Source organism: Tachyglossus aculeatus, chromosome X1 (assembly GCF_015852505.1).
Source record: "Tachyglossus aculeatus isolate mTacAcu1 chromosome X1, mTacAcu1.pri, whole genome shotgun sequence".
Lineage (NCBI taxonomy): Eukaryota > Metazoa > Chordata > Mammalia > Monotremata > Tachyglossidae > Tachyglossus > Tachyglossus aculeatus.
The window spans coordinates 46,683,381-46,692,219 of NC_052101.1; the positions used below are offsets into that span (position 1 = coordinate 46,683,381).

At 42.9% G+C, this 8,839-nt stretch overlaps 1 non-coding gene across 1 annotated transcript; it reads left to right on the forward strand.

Moving 5' to 3' along the window:
• Positions 1-4,547: 4,547 nt before the first annotated feature.
• On the forward strand, positions 4,548-4,685 carry LOC119920285. The gene has a single exon (XR_005448043.1). It is a non-coding gene; the product is annotated as a small nucleolar RNA SNORA7 (small nucleolar RNA).
• Positions 4,686-8,839: the final 4,154 nt, after the last annotated feature.

An 8,839-nucleotide genomic window follows, 5' to 3' on the forward strand; every position in this document is an offset into this window, starting at 1 on the left:
AAAGCAGAGCCTTTCCATGGTTCCAGATTACGTAAGGAAAAAGGCCAATCCAGGCCAGATTGAATTTAGCATTTATAAACACAATTTCCTGGCTGGATTTTCCCCGAGCTGCAAGAGAGAGTAACCCCACCCCTTTCACAGAAACTTCCGCCATAAGTAACTCAGTTTGGTATATTAAAAACCATATTTGGAGAACAAAGACACTACTGAAATCACTGCTTATTCCTGCCAGTGTATTCTTAGAAGAGGAGTTTCTTCCGTGGCCTTGCAAGTGCCCTGCCCTTGTTACGTTGCCAAGAGCCATGTGAGATCTGGAATTTTTCAGTGCAGCAGGGCTCATTGGCTTTTCCCTGGTGCTGCCCCGCACATTCGCCAGGAGGGCCTTTCCAAGGAAGAATTTGGTCAAATATGATAGAAAGCGAATGCTGGAAAGGCCCTGAACCATTCAGCGACTGATCCTACAGAAAAAGAGCTCCCATTGTTTGAGTTTATGGCAAGGGGGAATATTTACCATATTTGAGCTTTCTGAGGAGCAGCTGCTTTAATTGGGTGTTGTGCTGCAGAAACCTACTGCCGGTTCCCATTAAAGCATGATTCATACAATCATATGACTCACAGCCAGAGTTTGCTTTGATTGGATTTTCCACGGCCTTTTCCTGGGTGGTTCTGAGTCGTGCACTAACCGAAAGCCTTTTGCTCTGTACACACGTAGGCTTAATTGAAAGACTACAATGTAATTAGTGGTACAGGTGAGATTCTTGGTGGGGGCGGGGGGGGGGGGGAATGCTTGTAAGATTGCATTCTTGAAAAGTAGGCATAGAGAAGAAAAAAAAGCCATTTGAATATTTACACTGATGACTGAAATACGGGAGTCTGGTGTGTTTTGTTGCAGGGCCCTGAGACATGAAAACTGTCCGGGTGGTGGGTGGGGGAATACGTAACAGGGAGAAGTAGATAAGGGAGTTTTTTCTGTGGTTAAAAAAAATAAACAAATATTCAGCAAGTTGATTGGCAGTTTACCCACTTGCACTGTTTATTTTTGCCAGTGGTCTTTGGGAACAATGGCAACTAGATCCCACTAAAGGGCTTCTGGGGTGACTGTAACAGGGCCGTGGGCTCTTGTTTTTCTAATGCACATGATAGGCCAGAAGGATACACCAGTCAGTAAGTCAATCGTATTTACTGAGTGCTTACTGTATGCAGAGCATTGTACTAGGCTCTTGGGAGAGTACAGTAGAACAACTGTTGTACAAACATGGCTCCCTCCGTTTGAAGAGACAGTGAAGCCCCCAGAGGAGGAACTATCTGGTCTGTCTAAGTAGAAAGTCTAGAGAAGTTTGAAAAATTACTGTGATGTGAAAATCAGTCAATTAATGGTATTTATTGAGTGCTTACTATGTGCAGAGCACTGTACTAAATGCTTTGAAGCTACAATACCACAGAATTAGTGGACAAGTTGCCTGCCTATAATGGCCTTACAGTCTAGAGGGGGAGACAGCCATTAACATAAATGAATAATTAATACTATATAATTTAAAGATATGTACATAAGTCCAGGGAACTGAAGTAGGCGGATGGGACTTTCTGTATGAAGGTGTTCCATGAAAGTACAGAGATAGCTATATGCCCAGTAAGGATTAGCTTCCTGCTTTAGGCCCCCCAGCAGCCCAAGGAGTGCCGACACTGAAGCTGACATCCCTTTCTCCAGGGCTCCTAGGCAGAGGGCTCGGAGATTCCCAATCAGGGTATGCAATTGAGTAATCCCCAGCATTACTCTGCTCAGACATCCTCAAGCGCTTTACAAATGAGCAATTAGAACCAGTGCCAGTTTGTACTTTGTAAACTGGGGAATGATGTGACAGTGATCTGCTGGAAATCAAACAGCAAGCCAGCATTATGATAATGCCGAAGACTATCTGGTGTTCATAGAGAAAACAATGATGATTATGGTGCCAAACTCTTAACTGAATCCAGTGCGGACAGAGACGTGAGATAATCAGATTAAATTCAGTCTCTGTCCCTCTCCAGAGCTCATAATCTAAGAGGTTAGAGGGGAGGAGCAAAGGGGATGGGACAGGTATCTTATCCCCAATTTACAGATGAGGAAACAGAGGCCCAGAAAGGTTAAGTGACTTCCCCAAGATCACACAACAGAGCTGGGATTAGAATCAAGTGCACCCGACAGACGAACTCTACGTTCTTTCCTCTAGGCCACACTCTTGACTTGTAACAGATACAGTCAGGCAAGGCTGTGTTGTTTCTTGGGGTTTTGTTTTTTATTTTCTTCACTCTTGAGCAACCATTTTCTCAGTCTATCTATCATATTTATTGAGTGCTTACTGGGTGCAGAGCACTATACTAAGTGCTTGAGAGAGTTCAATATAACAGAGCCTTACAGCCCTCAACTCCTAGCCAAAGGCAGCAGTAGTAATGAAGGATGGGAGTTGGTATCTGTGTCCCCATCCCCTGCATTTTGACATTTGGGTACTCCCAGCATCCTAATGCAGCGATGCTACCTATCATAAATGCCCACCTGTGGTATGTGTTCCAAGTGCTACACCTTTGGAATAAAGCATTTGCAGGCATCATTTTTCCATAGGCACCCATTCTGGGGAAAAAAGCAAGTACTAAGGGAATTGAAAAGGAGAAGGGAAATACATTTCCCAGTGGACCCAAAGTCTGAGTCTCAGAAGTATTCTGACTTCTTTTGGATTTGGGGTAGGGGGGAACAATCCAGGATTCATTCTCTCTATGAGCTCAGGGTGATGTACTGCACCCCTAGCTGCTTCATTTTGAACAAGTGCTTAGTACAGGGCTCTGCACACAGTAAGCACTCAGTAAATACGATTGACTGAATGAGGGCACATGCCCAAACCTGGCATGCAGCTCTTAGCAGGGTGGCAACTGAAAAGATCCTCGAGTTGGCTGAAAGGTATGCAAACATCCCAGGTTACTCGGCTATGGTGAGCATGACAGAGACTCCTGCTGGGAATGAATGCGGGCCTCCATCCTGAGACATCAAGGCTGAGGTTCAGCATGAAGGTATCAGTCCCATAACACCACTCGTTCTCTCATCCTTACTGGTCATGTTGAGCCGGGTGGAGGTTTGTGGCACATATTCCCATGCAGTTTTATGAGCTCAATTTTGGCTCCATTTTAATTCCTAAAAACCTCGGGAGGAAGAGAGGCTTATTTTGAAACTTCTGCTAATTTCACCTACGTTAACTTGCAGGTTTTCTCAAGTTGTGTCAGACCCTGGCAAATGTACTCTAAAGTTAGGTATGCGTGCACCTGTGCTCCAGAATGATGACAGATATATTTATAAGGCTTTATGGCCCTTTAACTTAGTAATGGGGGATCTGCCCATTCCAGACATATAGACTGAATCAGAAACAAGTGTCTAATAGTGAAACCAAATGGAGAAGAGGCATAGCCTTTTTGAGTGAAAGGCCAGCAACAGCTAGAGCCTAACAAACTATCTCAGTGGGGCAGTCCTGCTTTCAGACAATCAGACCCTGTCTGATACCATGCTCATTTTTGGAGTGCTTCAGCTTAGCGCCGATTAGTCACCTAATGAATTTTTGCAACTTCCCAGGCAGGAAATTAGGGGGAAGATGTTGTTGTCTCCTCTTTGCAGAGGAGACATTGAGGTGTAATAATAATAATAATGATGGTATTTGTTAAGCACTTACTATGTGCAAATTAATCAATCATATTTATTGAGCGCTTACTGTGTGCAGAGCACTGTTCTAAGCACTGGGGATAATAATAATAATAATAATAATGTTGGTATTTGTTAAGCGCTTACTATGTGCAAAGCACTGTTCTAAGCGCTGGGAGGAACACAAAGTGATCAGGTTGTCCCACGTGGGGCTCATGGTCTTAATCCCCATTTTACAGATGAGGTAACTGAGGCACAGAGAAGTTAAGTGACTTGCCCAAAGTCACATAGCTGACAGTTGGTGGAGCTGGGATTTGAACCCATGACCCCTGACTCCAAAGCCCATGCTCTTTCCACTAAGCCACACTGCTTCTCCATAATAATAATAATAATAATGATGGCATTTATTTAGTGCTTACTATGTGCAAAGCACTGTTCTAAGCACTGGGGAGGTTACAAGGTGCACAGGTTGTCCCACAGGGGGCTCACAGTCTTAATCCCCATTTTACAGATGAGGTAACTGAGGCCCAGAGAAGTGAAGTGACTTGCCCAAAGTCACACAGCTGACAATTGGTGGAGCTGGGATTTTGAGGGATTTATCCAGAGCCACAGGACCTGATGTGGAACTCAGAAGGATCCTTATGGTCTGTCTTTAAGGTAAGTGTCTCAAGAGAAAAGGACTGGAGAAGTAGGAGTTCATTCAAATATTCCTTAATATCTGCCCTTTGGGGAAATAGAAAAATATCTTTGAAAGGTGCTTATTGAGAATAACTCACTTTGGAAAAAAATATTTTTATTTATTGGTCTTTGAATCTCTCTGTCAAAATGTGACAGTTTAATTTCTTGAGGAAAATTTAAGGTTTTCCTCTCCTTAGGTTAAAGGTACCCCTTCTCAGGATTGCACCTGGAGAGTTTCCAGTACTCTACCAGTCTCAGCTATGGGAGGGAGAGTCAAGCAGAGGCCTACCCATTCCATTCCTAGCTTGGGCAGTGGCTAGCAAGTTGAAGGCAATCTGCTACAAGTCAAAACTCACCTGTGCTGGGCTGCAGCGGCAAGGGAGAGAGTCAAGGGCAGAGACTTATGTTTACTGCGCAGAAGAAAGCAATGGTAAAACTGCTTCTGTATTTTTACCAAGAAAATTCTATGGCTATATTGCCAGAACTATGGTAGATGGAGGTGGGGCATTCTGGGAGAGATGTGTCCGTGGAGCTGCTATGGGTTGGAGACAACTCGACAGCATAAGATGAGACGAGGTTAAAGGCATGCATCTAGCCTATTCCTAACTTAAGTCCAGGTGGATCAGGGACTGTGTCTCATGTGACTACCTTGTGTCTTCCTCAGGGTTTAGCTATAAGCTCAATGTGGACAGGGAATTCATTCAATCATATTTATTGAGCACATACTGTATGCACAGCACTGTACTAAGTGCTGTTGTACTCTCCCAAGCACTTAGTACAGTACAATCAATCAATCATATTTATTGACTGCTTACTGTGTGCAGAGCACTGTACTAAGAGCTTGGGAAGTGCAAGTTGGCAACATATAGAGACAGTCCCAACCCAACAGTGGGCTCACAGTCTAGAAGGGGGAGACAGAGAACAAAACCAAACATACTAACAAAATAAAATAAATAGTATAGATATGTACATGTAAAATAAATAAATAAATAGAGTAATAAATATGTACAAACATATATACATATATACTGCACACAGTATGCACTAAATCAATACCATTGATAATGATAAACACCCTAGAATTAATAATAATAATAATAATAATGATGATGGTACTTGTTAAGCGCTTACTAAGTGACAAGCACTGTTCTAAGCACTGGGTATTACTAGTACCGTAAATTTCAAATCATTCACCTAAAAGGGGTCTTGGAGTTTGGAATGGAAGCTGAATTTGCTTTATTATTTTCATATTTAAATTGTCTCTTCCTTAAGGAAGCTTCCAGGTTGCAGCTAATTCTTTAGTCAGACTGCACCACAGACAGCAGTCTGAGAATTGTCCAATTAGTAACACTTCAGGTAAACCCACAACCTATAATAATGATATTAGAAGGGCCAGGTGTCTGGCTTCCTGCCTTTCTAAATATCCACTCTACAAGGATAGTTTCAATGTCTATCTGTTCCTGTCAGCAGCTGAATTCATATTGCTAATACAGGCAAAACCTGAGTCTTTATCAAAAAATTGCTTACCCTTCCTCTCTCTTAATGGACAGGATAGCACCTGCTTGTTTACGAACTCCTTCAAGATGAAATGATGAAAGACACCCTTTAAGTATAAGGTATAGCTGTAATGACCTTGAATAAATACATTTAAGATACTTTCTAAACTAGATATATACTTGGTGACATCTCTTTCATCAGCTTTTGTTCTCTCATGTCATTCCCTTCAGGATTCTTCGACTCTAGGGAGTGGGATGGGTGACGGCTCAGAGATTGCAAATGAAGTAAAGCTCCTCAACACTGGTTTAAATAAAGTATAGGATTGGGCATAATGGATTTCAAATAGGCCCAGCTCAACCGGGCACACAGTAAGAAGTCTCTTTTTAGCCACCCTAGACTAAGCTCTCGTCTCCTACCCTATTTTCCCTCCTTTCCGCCTCTCCTAATGCACTTAGTCCTAGCCCCTAAGCCCTTAGATAGTCCCTTCCCATCCCTCACAGCACGTATGTGAATATCCTTATCCTTGGTTACTTCCCTTCCCGGTAATTTATTTTAATGGCAGTCTCCCACTAGATGGTAAGCTCTTTGAGGACAGGGATTGTGCCTACCACCAGTTCTGTACTCTCCCAACTGCTTTAGTAATAATAACAATTATTATTATTAAGCACTTACTATGTGCAAAGCACTGTTCTAAGTGCTGATGTTCTGCACAAAGTACTCAATACCATTGACTAGGGAAGAAAAGAAGACAGCTATCCTTTCAACACTAGTGCTAAGGCCTAAGGCTAAGCCCTAAGGCCTTCAGCTCAGAGTTCAGGCACACTGATGCTGCAGAATGGAGAAACTTGTATTTCCTCTACCTGTAATTATCCTATTTAGCATCTAAGCAAATAACCTTGAGTTCGGCCCCTTTCAAAAGTTCTAAAGAAAGTATGGATGATGCCTTCCTGGGCGGACACTGCTCATTAGAAGGGCCATGAGTAATTGGCTTGATTGATTTTGGGCCAAAATAGGCCTTTGCTGTCCCACTCTATATAACCATTGGCAAATAGATTCAGCCCCACATTTTCAACAGCCTATCTGATCATCCTTTGGCTCAGTACATTCCCCGTCCTTTTGACGGTGGCTGGAGGGATTCCTGCAGCCTTCCAACTGGGAAGGGAAAAGGACAATTTAAAATGTATATGGCACAGGTGCAATTCAGATACAGGGGCATTCCCTGTCCCTGCTTTGGAAGCTGCCAATGACTGAAGCCACAACTGGGAGGAAGTGAGGAGGAGGTTAGTTAGCACATGTGAGATTGCTGTAATATGGAGGGCAGAGCTGCTTGTCCTTTCTTGTCTGCAGCCTTTGAAACAACTAAGCCTGCAAATTTAGCTTGCTGTTGTTTGAAATGGCTTCTGCTCTCCACCTAGCTTGCTAGCTCGAGCCTACCAAAGTGGTTTAGTTGCTCCAGAATCTATAGACTAGTGGTGCCTCATTTGGAATCCAAAGGGGAGCCCTATTGCCCCTAAAAGGACCTTATGCTGAGGGTTGCATGTCAGGGTTCAAAGTTCCACCCCTGGACAGAAATCCTTGGCTCTAGGAGCCAATCAGTCACTTGCAATCTGCCCTCTTAGCTCATCTAGCCCAGAAAGGGAGAGGGTGATCATCTGTCTGCATGACTGAATTTATTAATGAGGAGCTTCTCTAGGCTATAAACTCCTCACTCAATCTGTCATATTTGAGTGCTTATTGTGTACAGAGCACTGTACTAATTTCTTAGAAGAGTTCAGTATAGCAGAGATGGCAGAAATGTTCCCTTCCTCCTCTAGGCTGTAAGCGGCTTATGGGCAGGGAACATAACTACCCACCCTGTTGTATAGCATTTTCCCAAGTGCTTAGTACAGTTCTCTGCACACATTTAGCTTTCTAACTACTGCAAATAACACTGATAATTGTGGTATTTGTTAAGTGCTTACTGGTCCCTATCCAGTTGTTCCCTCTGTCTATGGTGCGCTTGTATCTTAATCATAAACTTGTATTTCCCATAATCTGCCCCTGGCATGACAGATGCTTTTGCTACAGTTACATAGTGAATTGTTTGCACTGCGAAAGGTCATATTATTATTTCAGTCAGAAGTCAGAAAATAATGAATGCTGGTTAATCACTCTAAACTGGAGATGTTTTTTTCCTGGGTAAAACTGGTACTTATGACCTAATGACTAAGCTTTCATAACTTATTGATCTTAATATGCATTTACTGTCCTGGGATGGAGTCTAAAGAAATGACAGACAACATCCAAAACGACCGAAAGCTGAAGATAAAACAAAGCATACATAAAGAATATCACATTTGACCTAAGTCTACCACTAGAGGAGAAGCAGTTTGGGCTAGTGGAAAGAGCACAGGCCTGAAAATTAGAGGACCTAGGAGTCAGAGAATTCTGACTCCATCATGTATCTGTTGTGTGACCTTAGGCAAGTCACTTTTGTCTGTGCCTCAGTACCTCGTCTGAAAAATGGGGGTTCAATATCTGCTCCCCCTCCTACTTAGACTATGAGCCCCAAGTGGGTCCTGATTAGATTGTTTCTACCCCAGCACTTAGTACAGTTGGTGGCACATAGTAAGCGCTTAACACATACCACAATTATTCTTTTTCTCCTCCTCTTCTTCCTCCTCTTCCTTTATACCTGCCAGCCTGATAGTCAGCTGGCCTTCCCATTGGGTCTGCAGTGGCACCAGATGCCTCAATGACAATATGTGGAATTTAAGTGCTTTCTAATAGTAGTAGTTTTAGAAAGCACTTTCTGATTATTTCCTCTTCTCCCCGTTTTCTCTATTCCCACTTCCTTCTGAGTTACCCTGACTTGCTCCCTTTGTTCTTCCCCTGTCTCAGCCCCAAAGCACTTGGGCACGTATCTGTAATTTATTTATTTATGTATAGTAATGCCTGTCTCCCCCCTTCTAGACTTTAAGCTCAAATGTTGACAAGGAATCTGTCTGTTGTTGTATTATACTC